We start from the raw sequence: 22196 nt of genomic DNA, 5'->3' as shown, positions 1-22196 counted from the left end.
TTTAAGCCAGTGACTGAGTACAGCTGGCACCCCAGGCAAGACCCATTTCTGAGTGATGTTCAGTTCTATTTATTGTCAGCCCTTGCTCAAGAAATATGCCCCTCCCTCATCAGGATTCTGTCAGAACTGTGCTATGCTGTGGTGCAAAATTCTTACTATCCAGTTTTCATCTCTAACTATTCTTCAACATTTGACTGACCTGCACACTGTCCAAACAATTCTCCAGCCTACTTCTTCTTTTTCCTTTATTCATGATGGGTTCTAAAGTTCCTTCCTTTCAAGTACTGAAAATGTGGAGACTTTGGAGTGATATGTTTTTTTATGACAAAAATACATAGATACATTGTACAGGAAAAGCAATTAGCAAATACAGAACAAAGTTATCAGAAATGTATGCTATAAGACGTGAAACATAGTTATATTAAAACAGGATTAAGTGCAACATTTTCCCATTAGATTACTGAGGGCAACATTATAAAAAGTGATATTGATACCTAGAATTGAATGAAATAAAGATCCCTTCATGGAAGTTTTGGAGAAGGTCTCTTGCAGCTTTGTTTAAACACAATCTAATATAGTACATAGCAAGCCTTAAATCTCAGATTGCAAAACAAACTATTATGTACTGCTTTTCCTATGCATACGTACACAAATTTCATGTCTTTTTCTTAACTAAGAACGCATTGCACATTGTACCCAAACCTTTGCAATTTCTGGTAAAACAGCAAAACTAGCACAAATTGCTTTTTTCTTTTTTCATGATTTAACAGATAAAAAAATACACCTTAGCAAGTTCAACAAAGGATTTCTATTTCTTTTCCTTATTAATTCCAGGAATTACATCTTTTCACTTAAATGAAGTACTTTACAGCTTCTCTTTGGCATATGCAAATTGGCAACATGACTATTTTGTGCTTTAGGACTATTATTAAAAATGGGGGGAGGGTTTCCTTGAACAGAAGCTTTGCAACCCAAACAATATAAAAACTAAGATAGCTATTAAGTGACTGATAGGCTGGGTGTTCACTTAGAAGTCAATGGAAAAAGCATGTCTTTGCAGGAAGGAGTGGGGCAGCGTGAGAGATCATCTGCCTATTCAGAAGGACATGTAATTGAAAACTTATGAAATGTTTATTTCTGAGATAATCAGTTTCATATTTTTTGATCGAGGCTGACCTTGGAAAAATAAAATCACAGAAAGTGAAATAGTAGATTTTAGGGATTTCTGATTCATGGATGTGATAAATAATAACATATTAAGCAGCAATCCCCTCTTGTCCTTTCCTTGAGCCAATGAAAGCCATTATCACAATTTTCTTCTATGAATTGACTAGTTTAGGTTCTTTATACAAATGGAATCCTGCTTTGTTTGTCCTTCTGTGATGGCTCATTTCATTCAGTATAATGTCCATCTAGGATCATCATCCAAGTTGTTGCAAATGGTAGGCATCTTAGCTTTTCCAGCTTGAATAATATTCCATTGTATGCATATTGTAAAGTAGAAAGGGCACCCAAGATCAGGAACCATGGAACAAAAGTAAGGCACCCAAAGAAGTTTATTGGGGTGGGGGGGAGGGGGCACGTTCATGGAGAGGTTCACCCGTCCTTGAACAGGTGAGGGCCGGGGAACTTGGGGATAGAGAAAGGCAAGAATGATGCTAATAAGAGAAGCTGGAGGTAGGCTGACTTAGGCCATCTAAATTGCAGCTACTGACTGCAGATTGGCCCACCCGAGTTTAGAGGCATAGTGTCTGTAACTGGTTGGTCAGGGCTGATGTGAGTTGTCAGGGTCCTTGCTTTAGCTAGTGAAACCCGTGGTGATGGGGGTCCAGTTGCCAAGTCAGCTTCTAATCTGCCATTTTGAGTCTCCTCAGCCAGGTGGAAAGTCCCTGGCCACAGCCGCCATGAAAGGGGAGGGGAAGGGAAGGCTGCCAAAGTAGCACGTATGACACATTTTCTTTATTCATTTCTCTGTTGATGGATTATTAGGCTCTAGAGATATGCTCTACAACATAAATAGTACCTACAGTTAAATATATAGCGTTTTACACTTTAGAATGTCAATCTCAAACAAAGTGTTCTTACCACTAAAAATAAAACAAAACTATAACCCAAAGGACAGAAGGGGAATTTAGATGTGATGCATGTTCCTTGTCTTGATTGTGGTCATGATATGGTTGTTGTGTGGTTATGTTGAAAACTCATCAAATCATGCACATTAAATGTTTATGGTTTTTATGAACTTCACCCCAATAGTGTTATTAACAAACTGATGAAGAACTTAAAGATTTGTTCAATTTATCTAATTTAAAAAAAATAAAGCTTTGTCTCCCGCATATATAAAGTTATCTTTTAAAAGTATACCTTTTATAAAACAGCAATTTTTATTGAATTATCTAATAATTTCAGAAGGCAGAAAAATAAATTTTCATTATCCCTTTACGATAGATGTTTTTAGTTCTTAACTACAAATATGATTATGGTAAAATGAGGTTCAAAGGTAGGACCTAATCCAATTGGGCAGATGTTCTTACAAGAAAAGGAAGAGAGAGCAGTGAGAAGGGTGTCACTTCCCATTAACAAGCCAAGGAGAGAGTCCTCAAAGAAAACTAAGTTTGACAGAACAATGATCTTGGGCTTCTGTACTTCAGATAATTATAAAATAAATTTATGTTTTTTAATATACTAAATTTCTTACCAAACTATTGATGATATCTTACATTAACAAGAGTCATATGACAATTACTGATTACAGTAATTCCCCAGTTTTAATTTTCATCTTTACTACTTCCTAAAAAGACCAATAAAACAGACCTCTTATATAGATACAGTTCTCTAAATACTTAGCATTTCAATTTAATTTAGCTTTAAGCATTAGGAAAAACTTTATAAACTCTCTTTTCATCTTATGGGAAAGAAGAAAAGGAAAGAAATCTCTTTCTGGTATCTCAAAAAATGTACATATGCTTTTTAAAACAATAATTAAAAGTTATTGAATAAATCTATTATTTTGTATTTATAGTCATACCATATGAAAGAACAACTACTTTACATTTTAAATTCTTCCAAACTTGCTCCTTAGTCCTAAATATTATTGTCTATAAAAATATATATGCATCATTAGAAAACAGATGTTTTATAGCATTGAGTACAATATTTTCTATGTGTTAATAAGGGTAAATTCATCATTGAATATTCACATATTTTATATATTTTACAAAAAATTGTAGTTTTTTTAATTCAGCTATTACTACAGATTTATATATCACATTATGATTTTGGTGTTGCCTATTGATTTTCGTATTTCCAATAAATCATTCTCCAGGTGTTTAAGACTGTACTACTAAAAGTGTGCATATTCACAGCTATTACATGTTCTTATATGGCTCAATGATTTATCACTTTGAAATATCCACTTTCAATTCTAAAGATATCTCAAGTGCTTCAATCTAAGTTTGTGATATTATCATAGTAACATTTACTTGTTTACATTTGTATTTTGTAGTGCACACTTTCATTTTCTTTTAATTTCAACTTTCTGTATTTTAATAATGTATGTCTTTCCAAGCTAAATACATTTGTCTTTTTATCAAGTCCATCCAGTTTTTTCTTTACAAAATTGCATTATGAAAAGTAAAGACATATATTAGATTAAATATAATGGTATTAAAAATCCTTTATAAAATGATCTACATTCAGTGATTTTAAATCCATTGCCAGCCTTATATGTTACTCTCGTGTTGAGAAATGTTTGGATTGCTTCCATATTATCATTTTATGAATAAAATGATTTGGATATCATAATGTAATTTCTTGGTGGATAAAGAAACTAATTTTTGACTATAAATATTCTTTGTATTTTAAATGTTCTTAGAATAAACAAATATCTAGCATTAGTACATTTTGAAAAATCTCTTTCCAAGCAGCTTTTCATTAATTTATATTTCTATCATCAATACATGATGGTTCCAAGTCCTCCACATCTTTGTCAACAATAAATATTGTCAGATTTTTAAGATATTTAGTTATTTTGTAATACAAGCTTATCTCTTTTCAGTTTTAATTTGCAGGTTTTTTGAAGGACAAAAAAATCGACATGTTTTTCACAACTTTTATTTGTGGGGGCAGGAAGTGTGACACAGGTTGAATTCAGAGGCACTCAACCACTGAGCCTCATCCCCAGCCTAATTTTGTGTTTCATTAGGCAACATTACACTGAGTTCCTTAGCACCTCCCTGTTGCTGAGGCTGGCTTTGAATGTGCATTCTTCCTGTCTCAACTTCTGGAGCTGCTGGGATTACAGGCATGTTCCACCGTGCCTGCCATATTTTTCATCACTTTTTAAAAATATTTATGGAATATTCATTTTTATATGATTTTTTTTCTGATCTACATAATAGTATTTTGAAAAGTAATAAATCTAGATGAACTTTATATTTGATTCTATTTTCTTCACCTTTCTGTTATAACTCATATTTCCTGCTTCTGCATTTCTATCGAGTTTCAATTTTCTTCCACTAGACCAAGAAGATGAGAAGTCTGAAAATATCTAACCAGTCAATTAATGATCTGAATCAATTCTGGATGCAATGTTTCAATTTCATTAAATTTCTAGGCTGTCTCTAAACCCCTGAGGTGATTTCCTGGTCTTTTACACGATAGCCAAAACATGAATGAAAATGCCATAACTTCCCAACACTCACTTCAAGTGTGTCATTCAGTGATCTTTTTTTTTTTTATTTAAATATATCCACAGAGTTTTATTAACAGCATTAATGCCAAATTCCAGACCTGATTTGTTACCTTAAAAGGAGAGAATTGGTGGTGGTTATTGAAAAATTCTTCACTGTACTTAACATTCACTATTATACAAATATCTGACTTTATATATATTCCCTCAATATGGTAATTTATACAAATAAATAAGTCTCCTTTCCCCCCATAGTTACTACTACAAATTTTTGATTTTTTTTTGTATTTGCCCAATATGGCTATTCTATACAAATGAAATTATATAGTACATTGTACTTCCTGACTGGTTTCTTTCCCTTAGTCTAATGTTTTCAGGGTTTATTTATGGCGTAAAATCTAAGAGTACCTCATACCTTACTTACAGATTGTTTTTCAAAGCTACTCTACTAGATTACATTCCTACCAGTAATGTAAGTTTCTATATTTTCCACATTGTTTTACTTGCTATTTTTCTTTCATATTTTATTCGATTTGGGGTAAAAATATTTTATTCATGATTGTAGTTTTTATTGCTTTGTCCTAATGACTAATGGTGTTAACCAACTTTTCAGGTGCTTATTGACCTTTTGCATTACTCTTTGGTGAGATGTCTTTTAAAGTCATTTGTACAGATTTATGCGTTGCTTTTTAATCACAAATATTATTTCTGCCAAATTTGTAATTTGTATTTGAGCACATGCAGAATGGATTTATATATACCCAAAATAACATAGAAGCATGGTACAGAAGATGGGAACATTTAACAGGAAATGCTCATGTTCATGTATATAAAATCAAAGAAGAATTTTTAAAAGAGCAGCACAGTGTTAGAAAATGAATGCAGTTGCATGTATTCGTAAAGGACAAGTATTCTGGAAAAGGTTAAGAAAGCAGCTATTAATGCAATGAAAGCCTTTAAAATATATATTTAATGATAGTAAAAGTTGACCATCTCCAGTAGACTGTATCCATGCAATTGCTTATAATCGATCCCTTTAGTATACTTTGGACTTTTGTATGTTATTTTTTATCCTATCTTTCCCCACTATTTTAAATTATCAGCATTTTATAATATTTTCTATGCTACATATTATTTTTCATCTCATTTTCTATCCTGGGGTTTAAATGTTTAAAAAAAAAGACAAAAAAAAAAACCTTTTAATTTGTTTTGGGAACCATTTGTGAATTTGACTCAAAAAATTATATTATCACAGCAATAGCTCTTCACAATCATCGTGCATATATTCAGAAACAAGGACCCTTCCTTTGTAATTGAAGAATGTCCTTTGTGTACAACTGAATATATGAAAGATAGTTTCTGATATTTTGAATCTTTGGGTGACTGCATATGTGGTGGTAACCAATAATAGACTTATAATAGACATTGGTTGTTAAGCACAGTATTTCAGATTACATTAGTCATGAATCCAGGGACAAACAATTACCAGCCATAATCATGTTTGTACAATTCACTTTTTTACCTATTTTTCTATGAATGCATTTTACCATTCATAGCCATTATATCTGTTTGACTATTGTTATCTGAATGTTTATGCTGACTAAATATTTTATTTTGCCTATTGTATAACATAGTCTATGAAGTGTTCAGTCATGTTTGGGTGTTTCTCAAACAAAAATCTTTTCAAATTATACATGAAAGTATTTTAAAGAAATTCATTTGCATATTTTAAATGAGTCATGTTTGCATTGTTAAAATGCAAAGTAAATATTCTAGATCCTCAAGGGATTCTGATAGGGAATCTGACAGATTTCCTTTTTTGCTTTAGTTCCAAGTTCATATTCTTGGTAAGTTTGTTTACATCAGCACCATAGGGTTGGGGATTTCAGTCTGAATAGCTGACTTAACTCAGGCCCTTCTTCAGGGTGTATCCTGTTCACACTTATTAAAACTGTAGATTTTCAAAGGGTTTGGGTCAGATATTTGGTCTCTTCTAACAAAATAAATATAATATGTCCAATTTTTTGAAAATACATTTCTCATGCCCCCCCCATTTTTTTTTTTTTTGAACAGTATCTTTATCACAGAACTGTGCTCCCTAAACACTGAAAACTCATTTCCAACACTGGTGCAATCAGCACTTAGAATATGCCACAGGAGAGGGGAAAAAATAGTCTAAGCTTTTGGTGCTTGACTAAATTCCTATCTACCACACTAGAGAGTAAAATGTGTCAAAAACTCTATTGGAGCCATGTGTAGTGGTGCAGGCCTCTGATCCCAGTAGTTTAGGAGGCTGAGGGGGTGGATTGCAAATTGAAAGCCAGTCTCAGCAACTTGGTGAGACTGGTGAGATCCTAAGGCAACTCAAAGAGACCATGTCTCTAAATAAAACATAAAAGGGCCTGGGAATGTGGCTCAGGGGTTAAGTAACCCTGGGTTCAATCTCCCTACCTCTATTGGCTTTGATTTCCCAGGCTTCCCTGTCTACCTTTATCAAGAAAAATTGTCACACAGTGAGCAGAATTCACAAAAGCAACAAGTAGAAAAATAACAGGTAACCTTAGTCATCACAAACTGTCTATATTAATTGCATGTGTTTCATGTTTCACTTTACTCCATGTTCTTTGGTCACCAATATTACAAGATAAATAAGAAGGGTAATTTACTATTAAAAACCTTGGACCTCATCAGGAGGGTAAACATTCTACTAAATAATTAGAGGACTAAACATTCTAATAGAAGCTGAATATGCTCCCCTGGACTCAAGTCACAAGCACATTTTCAGGCTTAGTAAACTGTCTCTGTGTGTGTGTGTGTGTGTGTGTGTGTGTGTGTGTGTGTGTGCGTGCGAGAGAGAGTTAGAGAGAGACAGAAAGAGAAACAGAGATTGAAAGAGTCAGAGAGTCAGAGCTAGAGAGCAGTCAGTTAAGTTGCACTGGAAAAAAATTATATTTTACGTAAGATTCTGATGAAGTATGAAGAGAAATGAAATGGTAAAGAAAAGGGTGACAAGAGAAAGAGGACAAAAAATATGCTTCTCTGGATATTAAAGGATTTATGAATTCTCATGCATCTGCTTTTGTTAAATGTGTACATTATTCTGATTGCATTATTTGTATAATAACTATCTAATGTTGTTGCCCAAGTGCTGAGAGGTCTGAAAAGTTAATTAAACAACACTCCAAAGTATGTTGTAAATGTCTGAGATTTCACTACTTAAATAATTTTAAAAGTTCATAGCAATAAAATAATTATTTTAACCTTACTCTGGACCTTATTTTGCTCATTAATTAAGTGAAATCACCTTTCAGATGAAGAATTACATATTTACATAACTTGAAATATATAATGTAGAAGTTATTACTATATAGAATGCCAGTTTTTAAGTCTTTTCTTTTTATTTTACCCTTTAGTTTGATAAGTTCCTGGGCCTATTTTCTTTAACATTATTAATATGACATAATCATGACTACATGATTTCTGAATAGGTGTTTCAGTAGAATCAATGAGCTAATATAATTACAATTTAGAATATTGTATCTTCAAAACATGAGTCAGCAACATCAAGTACCAATAAAGATGTGTGAACTCTGCTCTTCTATCATCCAAACTGGACATATTTATATGCATTAAAATACTGTAATAAGTCTAAAATCTTAACAAGTATACCAAAATGAAGAGAATAAGATAGACAAAGGCAGAAGAGAGAGATTTCTAAATATGAAAAAACTGAAATTAAAAATATTAGTAATTTGTAATAGTGTCATGGAAAATGTTGTGAAGTCTGTTTTATCAACAAATATTTTAAATGTAAGATCTATTTTTTTGAATGTAAATGCTAGTACCTAAACATTCATCTGATTCACTTCTAGCAAGGTGTATTAAGTCACACTGAGTATAAATCTTCTTTCTTAATATATTTTTATGCCCATGTGTTGCTTCTCAAAGTGTATCTGTTTTTATTTATGTATGCATGTCTATCTGCATAGATCTACACAGAGAGGCATATATATTTGTGCATTGAAAATAAAACAAATTTGGAATATACTTAAAAAGATAATATCACAGAAGATTTGGAAGTTCTATAATCTCAACACTCAAAGAAAACCTCTATCATTCAATATAATTTTAATTATTAACATAATATTTCAATACTTGATCTAAAATACATATAATTAATTTTGCATTTATACTAGCATCAAGTTTGCTTTCTTTCACATAGCGCTGTTATGATTATTCTAGCACCATTATTGTGCTTGTTCTCATTCCATATGCATATATCATATTTATTTTCAGTGTTATCATTCTAACCACCTATATAAAAAGATCACAATAAGTAATATTTGAATAATTTTCCTCCCAGAGAAAAATATGTAGAATTTAATATTGGCAAAATGACAATTGTTATTATAGGACCTTTATGATTTTATTCTGTAATGTATTCTAATGATTTAGGGATCCCAAATCTGTTGGGTTTAAGCATGATTTTTTAAATGCTTTTTAATAAATTGTGATAGGATCTCCCTTTCCTATCTGAAAAAAAATATGAAATTCTCATAGTTTTAAAATATCACTTTTGTTAGTAAATTTCCATTTAAATTACTACTCATATATCAAGACTGGCAATACCTTTAGGAACCAAGAAAGTTCCTTTGGGTCTATAACTAACCCATATTCATTTACATAAGTAACCACTGACTTCTCTTCTATTACTATCAATGTATTTGGCATATGTTGTAGTTTCTTATTGATAAATCCTGCATCATTATTCTTTTGTATATAGATTGATTCAGTTAATATTATACCTATGAAATTCATTTTGTTTTATATTTATAGTTTGTAAAATTTGCATGTTGTGATTTCCATAGGAACAGACAAACATTTTTTTTCATTTTCTGTGCATGGGCATTTCGAATATTTCAAGCTTGGTGATGTTGAGAATTTCCTTGTTTATGTTTGCTTAACATACTTAGATACAACTCTCCCTGCACTTAATTTTCTTCCTTATTTTCAGTATTCTATTAAGTAAGAAATCACTAGAAAGTTTAGAAATTTACTTTCAGCATGCCCTTGATACTGCTATTTATAGATGATAATTTAAGTAATTAAATTTTTATTATATGCCATCTGCTTTCAATATTTGTTTTACTGCTGAAATAGAGACACCAATGCCTTTAAATCTAATCAAATAAGAACACCAGAGAAGCTTTTTTTATTATATTCAGTTGTTTATGGAATTTCTCTGGTATCAAAAGTTGTTTTATGTAATGTTGAATCCAGAAAATAGAAAGAATTTGCTTCTGTCTGATAATGTAACTGATGATCTATTATATCAACATTTGGGAGGAAAAAAAAACTAGATGCAGAATACTGATTAATGCTGATAGTAACCTACAGAAACAGATTTGTCATCTACTAACATGAAAGGAAGCAAAGACCACATGAAAGCCAATAATATCTTAAAAATTTTATCTTGGTTCATTAGATCACAGTGACATTTAGAAATGTCAGCATTTTTGGTTTTGGAAATGGTTATGTGGACATCAGCATTTAAGAATTTCAAGGATATGATAGACAATTATTAGTTCATTCATCAAGAAATAATTGAATGCTTAAAATGGAACAACCAGGGTGCTAGTCATGTGGAAGGATAAAAAGCCAATTCATGGGAAGACAGCAGTCATCAGTACAGCAAAAATGCTACCCTACTTCTTCCTTCCAATTTTCATGCACCTTTTTTCTTTTTTAATTTAACTATAAATGGGAAATATGTAGGGAAGGGAATTCCTGGAAACAGTAGTTCTACTTTGTTCAATTTGACATGCCACAGAATTGAGAGCTGAACAAAAATTTATAACAGATCTTAAATACTCATAATAAATTACATAAAATATTAGTGAATTAAGGTTTTTGCCAGATTATAAGCACAGAGTTACTTGCATTGACTCCTATAATGTCTGCATATTTATTTTATTAATGTAACTAGAGTACAGTTGGTCATTTTAAGGTTTGATGATGAATAGGAAAGGAGAACTTACAACTACAGATCAGATTTAATGAAGAAACATCATAGAAAAATAGGTATCAGTATAAAATCTTTTTTATACAATGAGTTCAACTGCAGGCATAAGCAGAAATTGTAGTTGAGAATATTCACCTAATAAAAGGAAGCAAAGAACTGAATTGAGGTTTAGCCTAGTAAATCTAATCTGTTTGCTTTGTCAAGAAATGCTGACATCTAATCAGAAACTTTGAGGATTATTATATTTTGCAAAAATATGCTTACATAATGTATAATCTTCTTTCCTTTTGATAAGAAAGATTGTTGCTTGAAACATATCTTTGTATCTGTATAGTTAATCTTCTGATGGAATCATAAAATGGCTTTCCCAGCAAGAAATTATGTCAAAGTCACTTTTAACTTTGCATCAATTGAATAATAAATATAAAGATTTAAATATTTCTGGGAACACAGAGTTTTCTGTTTTCAAGTTGTTCTTTCTCAGGGTTGTTCACCAGGGATATCATGACAGTGGAACTGGTTTTGAATTCTTAGGGAAATAGAGATATCATCAGTTTTCCATTTTTAGAGTGATTAGAGTTTGTTTTGTCTTTCAAATAACTTTACAAAACCATATACCCTGTGAGCAATAAATATTTTTAAAATTGGCACCTAATTACAAAATCTGTACATTTATCCCACACTAGAAAAAAAAGTATTTTGTCCAACTGTACTTACTTTATAATATGTGTTGTTAAAAATAACCTTTGGACTTTTTGCAAAATCCCATGGTCATCATTATACTCATAGCCTTTTTAGAAAAAGAGTTTTATGAACATAGAACTTCTATATTTTATGATACTAATCTCTGGACTTTGTCAAATGATATTAAAACAGCCTTTTTTTCAGATGAGGCCCATTCTCAAATATAAATTAATAATTTCAGTACTGATGGTTTCTGCCTCTCTGTGAATTGGCTTTTTATTTTCTATACAACTAGGAGCCTGGTCAGCCTATATTAAGCATTCAGTTAATGAATTAATGGTGAATAAACTAATATATTTATATAGTATACTGGGAGCTTAGAAATGCTGAAACCTACACATCTATTTCTACACAGAAAGAGCCTTGTGTATACTTAGATTTAAAATTAAAGCCAGTGGATTTTGTTATTTTTTACTCATATAAATCTCATATCCTTAATTGTCTTTTGAGTCTGGAAATTATTTCTTACATGGATTTATAAGTTTCAATTAAGCAATGTTTCTGTGAAATTGGTGAGAAATCCAAAAATGCCAACTATGACAAATTAATTTTTCTTGACCTTTTGTTATAGTAATACCATGCTTGAAAAGGAATTTCAAATCACCCAACCCAATCCTATTATATTCATGTGAAATCTGTGATCTGAATCATCAAATATTTTCAGGTCTCAGTTTCCTTCCTCTATTTAGAAATGTATCCAGTGACCAACACTCAGATAAGATAGACACTGGTTAATAAACCAGCTTTAACACTTTGGTTTATGGCCATATGTATAAAACTTTGATTAATCTGAAATGATTTATGGACTTTACATTCTATCAGTGATAACAATACTTTGGAGTACACTACAAAAAATATAAGGAATATTAAAATTTTACTCATGGACATAAACAGACAAAAATTATTTTTGCTATGATTTATTAAGAAATAAGAATGAGTGTTTTCTCCTTATATCAAAAAAGTTGGACATCATTTCAAAATTTCAAATTTCTGTATCTTCTGAAATATTGTTTAGCATAACTTTTATCACTATAGTATGGTACATAAGCTTTCATTTGCATTATCTATATAACTCCATATTTTAAAATGTGAACAAATTCATCTTTCACTTGTGTCCATGCCACAAGTTGCAGTTCTGTGTTATAAAATAGTTTTTTCCGCTGTTAAAAAATGTGTATATTTACATGTACCAAAATGACTCAAGACTATTGATTATTCATTAAGTATCTTAGTCAAATTTAATTTAATAAAAATCAACATAGGCTTACTACTCCTGGTTTATAAAATTTTCCATTATGCTTTCTTATAATAATATGAATTTTACGTTAGTGTTATTTTTCTAATTTCTCTCATATTAGAGGGTCATGACATTATCTTTTGTTTCTCTTTCTTTCAATCTTTGTTTCTTCCTTTTTCTTCTCCTTTCTTTTGATTTTTAAGCCAGAGACTAAAACTTGTTATACAAACACTCTTACATCTATTTGCATCCTTAACCCTTTTCTTTTATATAAAACCAATTGTGACTCAAGGTTGTTAAACATTGCAAGTGGTCTATAATTTGTTAAAACTCATTTACAACTTTTATATGTTATGCTTAGGTTATGAAGTGTCCCCCAAAAAGTTTATGTTAAATAATGCAGAAATGTTCAGAGGCAAAATTATTAGATGATACAAGTTGTAAACTAATAAATAGATTAATCCATTTGATACATTAATAATTTGAAATGAAAACAGGATTGGTGGTAGCAGTAGGCAGGTGGGATGTAGCTGGAGGAAGTAGGTCACTGGGAATGTGCCATTGGGGATTACTTTTTTTCCTGACCCTGGTTCTTACTTCTTGCACATGTACTCTCTCCCTCCACCCACCCGGCAACCCCATCTGGTTTCAGACTACTATGAATTGAAAAGCTCTCCACCACCATACTGTTCTGTCATGATGTACTGCCTTACTTTAGGCTCAGAGCACTGGACTCAGCTGAATGTGCTGTGGATCAAACCTCTGAAACCATGAGACAAAATAAACTGTTCCTCCATTAAGTTGTTTTTGCCAGGTATGTTGGTCACAGCAACAAAAAACTAGCACAGCATAAATTAAGTACATTCTGAAACTGATCTGTAATTGTTAAAAACATAACGTATAATTGGTGTCTGTTATGTAAATTCTCATTTATCTTACATGGTATATAGGTACATAGTTTTTCTATTTTATGAACAAAATATGCATAATAAAATACCACAAAAAGTAAACATAATACAGTATATTACATAACATAAACATAAAACAGCATATGTGTTGTATGTGTATGTGAAACACACACATACATGTATGCTTATATGTAAATATATATATATATATATATATATATATATATATATATATATATATATATGTGTGTGTGTGTGTGTGTGTGTATACATATAAACACATAACCCTATATTCATATACAATATTTCCTGATTCTATTAATTCATTTTTGTAGCAATTAATACTTCACTAGTTGATTAATTTGTGCCAGATCCTATTCTAAATATTGAGAATATAGTAGTAAATAAATTATAAATTGCTCTTGTAACAAATTACCAAACAATGTTATAACACAGGACAAATTTATTATCTTACAATGATGGAAATAGAAGTATAAAATGAGTTTTGATAGTCTAAAATAAAATGTATTTCTTGTTTGTCTAGTGGAGAATCTACTCCCCAGCCTCTTGGAACTTCTAAACTCCACCTTAATACCTTGAATTATAGCATGTACATTCATCTTTACAACCAGGATATTTACAGTATATATTTACAGTATATTCAAATCTCACTCTGATCTTAATTTTTTACTTCTCTCTTACTTACAGGGGCAGATATGCTTTCACTATTTACATCAGAATAAGTTAACATATTTTGCCCGGCTCAAAATCTTTGTTACTGTAACTAATGTAATGTAATGTAATGTAATGTAATGTAATGTAATGTAATGTAATGCAGAGTTTCTTTTGCCTTGCAGGATAAATCAGTTTCCTTGAACTAGAATGTAGATTTATGGGGAATCATTATTTTGCCTACTGCAAGCTACTGCTTATAAACAAACAAGTCTAACATATGTAATTCTTTTTACTGGTTCTTTTTTAGTTGTATAGTACAGTAGAATTTATTTTCATATAATTGTGCAAGCATGGAATATATTTTATTAAAGTTAGGAACCCATTTTATGAATATACATGGTGATGGGTTTTACTATGATGTATTTGTATAAATACACAGAAAAATATTTTGGATTCATTCTTCTGTCTATCTTTTTCTTATCCTCCCCTCCCTTACCTTCATTCCCTTTTGTCTAATCTACTGAATATCTATTCTTCCCCTGTTCACCCTTATTGTAGGTTAGCTTCCACAAATCAGTGTTGGATTTTTGAGGGATTGGCTTATTTCACTTAGCATGATAATTACCAGATCCATCCATTTACTTGAAAATGTCATAAAGTCATTATTATGACTCAATAATACTCCATTGTGTATATTTACCATATTTTTTTATTCATTCATCTGTTGAAGGGCACCTAGATTGCTCCCATAGCTTAGGTAAAATATTGATGTCACTGTGTCACTATAGCATCTGATCTTAAATCTTTTGGACATAAACCAAGGAAGAGACTAGCTGGGTGAAATGGTGGTTCCATGCCTAGTGTTTTGAGAGATCTCTGTACTGATTTATAGAGTGGTTGTACCAATTTGCAATCTCACCAGCAAAGGATGAGCAAACCATTTTCTTCAATTCTCACCAACATTTATTCTTACTTGTATAATTGATAATTTCTCCGACTGGAGTGAGAAGGAATCTCACTGTTGTTTTAATTTGCATTTCTCTAATTGCTAGAGATGCTGAAATTATTTTTCAGATATTTGTTGACCATGCATAGTTCTTCTTTTCAGAAAAGTCTATTCATTTGCCCATTTATCAAATTTTTTTATTTTAAGTTTTTGATTCTTTATATATCTGGGAAAATAATACTCTATCTGAGGTACAGATGACAAAGATTTTCTCCGGTTCAGTAGGCTCTTGATTGTTTCCTTTGCTGAGAAGAAGCTTTTTAGTTTGATGAATCCCATTTGTTGATTATTGATTTTCCTTCTTGTTCTCTAGGAGTCTTGTTAAGGAAGACAGTTCCTGAGCTTATATGTTGGAGTGTTGGGCCAACATTTTCTTTTGGTATGTGCAGGGTTTCTTATCTATTTTCTAGATATTTGATTGACTTTGAGTTGTGCTTTATGCAGTGTGGGAGATAGGGGTTAAATTTTATTCTATTGCATATCAGTATTCCCAGCACCATTTTTTGAAGAGGCTATTTTTTCCTCAAATGTATATTTTTGGTGCCTTTATCAAGATCTTTTCCTAAACTCTATAATTCTAAAATAGTATGTTTATAAGAAAGACAAAAAGCCAACCCATATTTTCCTTCCTTCATTCCTACTATGCATTTTATTTGTACCTTCTATATTTTTCTTGATACCATTTGCCCCCCAAATTACCTATGTTGTAATCTTTTGCAACTAGTCAATTTTTATATTTGTCAACACACATTTTTTCATGTTTAAGTTCATGTATATTTCTATCTTTTTTTATTTAATTGATTGAATTTGCTCTTCTTACCAACCTCAGTAATGTGTATGTAATGATCAATATTTGTTAATTTTCTTTATTTATATAAATATTTAATATTAATAATTGCCTATTTGTATGGATGTGGTAGCATGTCCTCATTATCAAAAGTGATATTTTAAAAGTATTAAAGATAAAAGATTTGTCTAATTTTTCCTTGAACCATAAATTATTGATAGGTGTGTGGGAGAGAGAATTTCCAAGAGTTGGTATAATTTTTTTTGTTGATGCAATTCTCATTAAAGAAAAATACACATTACAGTATTAGTTAGTTTCCAAATGTCATGATAAAATGCGTGAGGAAAACAATGGAGAAAAATATTATTTTTCCTCACAGTTTCCGATCCAAAATTGCTGGGTTCCATTGCTATGGTCTAGAGTAAGACATAAAATGATGGTGGGAATGGTGTAGTGGAATAAAGCTGATCATGTCAATATGTCTGGAAAGCAGGAAGAGAGAGAGAGAAGGAGGAAAGAAGGGACTGGAATAAGTTGTACCCTCCCAGGGCCAGACCTCAGTGATGTAATTTCTCCAAATTGTGCCTATGTTTATGTTCATGTATATTTCTGTCTTTTTTTTAATTGATTGAATTTGCTGTTCTTACCAACCTCAGTAATGTGTGTGTAATGATCAATATTTGTTATCTTCTTTATTTATTTAAAGTTTACACCATTTGCCACCAATGCCAACAAATTATGAATATAAGAGTAGATGAATATACTTATGAGATTAGAGCCCTCATGACAGAATCACTGACCCAAAGCCTCACCTCTGTACTACAGACCAAGCCTTCAACATATGAGCATTTCGGGGATATTGTAGATCCAAACCACAACAATTAAAAGAAAATATTCACTTTAAGAGTGCAATTCTGTGTCATTAAACAAATTCAAAATATTTTCCAACTATCATTTCTGGAAACTTTCCAACATACTCAAAGCCCCATTTGTCTTCATATCACCTCTTGAAAATCTCTGGTTTACTTTCTGTTCCTATGAATTTAGCTACTCTAGCTAAACAATATTTGTAGAATCACACAATTTTTACCCTTTTTCCTGGCTTATTTAACTTAGAATACTGTTTTCAAAGTTCAATTTAAAGGAATACCAGCTTGATTGAATTGTGTTAAAAATAAATTTTATCTGTTATGATACCATTAAGAAAATATATTGAGATTGTTTTTTCACTAGTATTTAGTCATATTCTACATTTAATCTCTGTGTATTTGTGATTTACCAAATTGTAAGGATAGATGAAGATTGTAATTGTCTTTTTAAAATATGATATAATCTTAACAGTATTTTGACCTTTAGGGAGAAAATTAAGGATGTGCACTGTAGCAAAGCTATAAATATTAAATGCAACCTTTTCCTGACATACCAAAATATATTAGAAGGAGGTGTTCTTTAACATGTAACTTTTCAGGAACATTATTAGACTTTAGAGATGATTTTGTGATTTTTTTCAGTCAGGTCAATCAAACTGCTTTTTGTAATTCACATGATTTGACTCAAGTTGGTCTCCTCAAACTTCCTCTCTTTTCTCAGATTCAATGCAATTTTTAAAAAGACATACACACGTATGTTAGATAGTTTGAGATTTCTTACTATTTACCTTTCTTCATAATATATTGACTTCTTACATATACATAACTACACATTCAACATACATAAACACTTATATAATGAAAAAAAACCTGAATCTTTCACTCTGTTCTCAAATATGAATTAGGATTCTATTTTTGCCAAATTTACTTCATGGCATAATTAAATACCTCTCTGCCTCCTTAAAATATACAAGCTTTGCTTTACTAAGTGAGGATTGAATAAAACTAGGCTTTCTATATGTGCTTATTTCAAAGAGCTATATATTTAAACCCTCAATCTAGTAATATTTATGTTGATGACATTGACATAGTTTATCATGGTAAACAGAATAATGACCCCTGGTACAGTAAGGTCCACAAGACTCTTATTTTGAAGGCTTGGTTTCCAAGTGCAGTAATATTGAGAGGCAGAATTTTGGGAAATGATGGATCATGATGGCTCTAGTCTCATCAGTAAATGATAGTCCATTTGATGGATTAGTAATTTGAGTGAGTTACTAGAGGTAATGGGAACTGTAGACAGAAAGGACATGGTTAGAGGAAATATATAACTGGGGCATTCCTTTGGGGATTCTGCAGTTTCTCTGGCCTCTTCCTCACTCTCTGCTTCCTGCTGCCATGAGTAGAGCACTTTTCATCTACCATGCCCTCCCACCATGCTGTCCTGATTCACCTTAGGCCCAGGGTAATGGGAACAGCTGACCATGGGCTGAAACCTCTGAAACTGGGAACCAAAATAAATCATTCCTCCTTTAAGCTGTTTAAAACAGGTATGTTGATCACTATCACAGTTCTAAATTCCTGGAAATTTCAAGTATAACTTATTACTTGTATACATGAATTTGCAGATGTGATTAAAATCTGGAACTGTAAAATAGGGATTTTTTATCTTAGATTATCTGGATGGATACATCTAATTTCATGAGTTCTTAGTTTACAGAGTTCTTTCTCTGTTAAGAGAGATGTGAAGAAGCAGATTTCCCATGTCTGAGAAGCATTTAAAGAAGAGTTCTGTCTCTGGCATTTATATTCTCATGTTTAAATAAGCAAGAAAGAAATTTGATAGATGGAAGGGTCTCTGCTAGTTGGCAGCCAATGGAAAATGGAATCCTGGTCTGAGAACTATAAGGAGATGCATTCTACCAAGAATCTGGAGGAGTAGAGTGGATTCTTCCCAAAGCCTCTTTAGGTGAGGCCACATGTGTGACTCCTTGATTGGTGTCTTGTGAAATACAGATTAGAGAAATCAGAAGACCTAACTAGATCTTCTGACCTATATCACTGCAAAATATTAGTTTTGTGTGGGTTTAAACCAGTAACTCTGTGTTTATTTGTTATGTTCCATCTGTGTCTCAGGAAAGTGAGAAAAATATTACTTTTTCATAAGTGTGTATATGCATTGAGTATTAAAAGTGAACAATCAGTATATTATTTTTGCCATGCATATATTTAAATTAAAAATTAGATTATAAAAAATCATTTTGTCCTTTGAGAGTGTGTGTGTATGTATGTGTGTGTACATGTGTACCATAGCAATCATATTTAATTACCCCAAGGGAAAAAAAATCTACCATCTGATTACTTAAGACTTTCATTGGCATATTCAATTCCAATACAGAGAAATATTATAGGGCAAATTTCCTGACATGATAGTCAATAAATAGAGACATGCTACCTCGAATGCAGTCCAAAGGAAAAAAAAAAGATACTTCTGGCATACATAAATATAAATTTTTATTCAAATTATCTTGCAAAATGTTAAATAATGTTCAAAAGTAGTAATACAATAATGAGTTTTCCACTTGTGTTTATTTAAAAAATAATCTGGCAACTTCAGCTTGTCTTCTGAGGTATTTAAGATGTAGTTATTTTAATAAAAATATAATTTATACTTTATTTGATATTATAAAATATTCAAATAAGTAGACTTATAAAGTATACTCTGATCCCTAAAATTATAATAGAATGTTTCCAGTTTTTTGTAGAAAACACACCAGAGGAGAGCTCACATGGTTTTAATAGGTTTTCAGTGAGCCCAATGCTTCAATTTCATTTTCACAGTTGGATATTTTAAAGCAAGAATGAACATGGTTTTCCTTTTAAATAAATAATTCCAGTTTCTTTTTTAGAACTTAAATTGATTTGAGAATGTTTTATCAAACACATATCAGATAAAGTGCTTACATGCAGTGATGCCTTCTGGCATTAAAATGATTTTATTTCTTGCTTTACTATGTATTAGACAATAAATTGTATGTTATTTGATCTTATTCTCCTCTCTCATTTTCATTACTGTATAGGATAAATTAGAATGGAGCAATATTTGCCTGAGATTTTCCATTACTCCCTCATTTCTCAGATAACATAATACATCATTATGAAAGATTGTGAACTTCATTTTACCATTTCAAAAAAAATCACTTGAAAATATTTTTGAAAATATTTTGAAAAATAAAGTATTTAGGATGCAGTTTGTTTCCATTTAGCCAAATAATTGATTTAATTTTTTTAAATGTATTTTTTAAAATTTTCTGTTCACTTTCTTCCACTATGAAATCCATATTCTGATAAATAGCATGAGTTTAGAAGAAAGCATCCAAAGAAATATGCATATAGACCCTTCTTAATGATTTAAGAGACATAGATCTTTGAGGTTAGAAATCTTCATTTCAGCTTATTGAAGTTCATTTGTGATTTATACAGGAATATTTTTCAGATTTTAATTTTGCATGCTATAGAAACATTTAATGGGTTGTTGAAATGTTGAGGGCATGGGGAAATAACATATATGAGTTAATCATCTCTACATCTTTCTTGAAGGTGTACTGACATTATAAGGATGACTTTATGATCAAAGGTAAGAAATTGACAAAGTAGATCACAAAAATATATACACACATGTACACATAAAGAACTTCATCCCGCAAGAAAGCCAAGAAATTTGGCTTTAATCTTTCAGAATTCACTAAATAATACATTTTTTTTTCTCATCCAAAATAAAATAAAGTTTATAAATGAGAATCAATTACTAAATTAAAAAAAAACTGATACAAAATCTAAATAACAATGACAGATCTGATATAAAGTTCTGACAGAATACAAGAAACCTGAGGAATATGGAGATAGGCAAAACAACAGATGCTGGCAAGAAAAATATTTTAGAAATTGAATAGTATAGATTATGCAATAGTATGTATATATATTATTTTTCATTTATTCTGAATGAAATGTTTAGAAAGCACATTGTTCACTATAAAAATAATAGCTTAAGACTGTATTATAAATACATTTCCAAACATATCTCCTCATGTGTTCTAGTTAAAGAATTAATAGAAATATATCTTTGAGGTTAGTAATTTTTATTAAGGGAATTTCACATTACGAGAAATTTCATAGATCAATATGAACTATGGAATTCTAATAATGTAAAATGTTTTCAAAAAATTCTAAAAATAAGCCAAAATCCTAATAAAATATTCTAAGGTAATTAATATTATACATACTACCAAATGTATTTTGTATCTTTGTCAGTAAGATTGCTGATGTGTTTTATGTTAAATTATATGTCGTGGAAAGCATAAAGCTTAATTTAAAAACACTATGAATTTTGACAGTGAGTATGTACAACATACCACTCTCAACTTCTTGAGCATTTCTCATCCCAGAAGGGTCCATTTTAACTCTCCAGTCAATTTCCCCAGATCAGCATTCTGCTTTCCATTTTCATTAGTTTTCTCTAATTCAGGAATGCATGTAAGCACAAATGATCTGTTATACTACTTCAATCTTCAATTCTTTTGCAGAGCATTACTTAAGGATTGTATATGACCTTGCATGTATTAGTATTATATATATATATATATATATATATAATACTAATACATATATATATAATACTAATACATATATATATTTTTTTGATGCTGAGAGAGTTTTCATTGTTCAGGTATATAGCATTGTGTCTCTTCATTCCCTCTGAGTTGGATATTGTTTTGATTACAGTTTGGAATGTTTTAATACAGAAAATGCTTCACAAAACTGATGCAGATCTATTTGCAATCAAACACTCAAATTTCTCTTTGATGTAGATATAAGGATAAAATTTCTAGGTCAGAATATATGGATGCTTAATTTCACATGTATGTAATCAGACCATCTCCAAGAAATGCAGTTTTACTTCTGTTTCCTAAAATGAATTTTTTCTCTTTGAGCATCTTTTATATATAGTGAAAGAGAGAGAGAGAGAGAGAGAGAGAGAGAGAGAGAGAGAGAGAGAGAGAGAGATTTGTTAAATTCTTATTCAAATGCTTATGTCTGAAGTTTAGCCCATAAGCCTTTTATATTTTCAGGTAAAAGCTGAACTAAATCCTTTGAAATTTCAGGTCAAAACAAGTTACTCATATGGATAAAAAATCAGTTTAGCATCACAATTCTCAACAAAGTAATACTATAAGGCATCATTGGAGCAAGGTTATTAA

This window comes from Callospermophilus lateralis, unplaced genomic scaffold, assembly GCF_048772815.1.
Source record: "Callospermophilus lateralis isolate mCalLat2 unplaced genomic scaffold, mCalLat2.hap1 Scaffold_137, whole genome shotgun sequence".
Lineage (NCBI taxonomy): Eukaryota > Metazoa > Chordata > Mammalia > Rodentia > Sciuridae > Callospermophilus > Callospermophilus lateralis.
The sequence above is the reverse complement of the archived record's forward strand: the minus strand, read 5'-3'. Positions refer to the sequence as shown.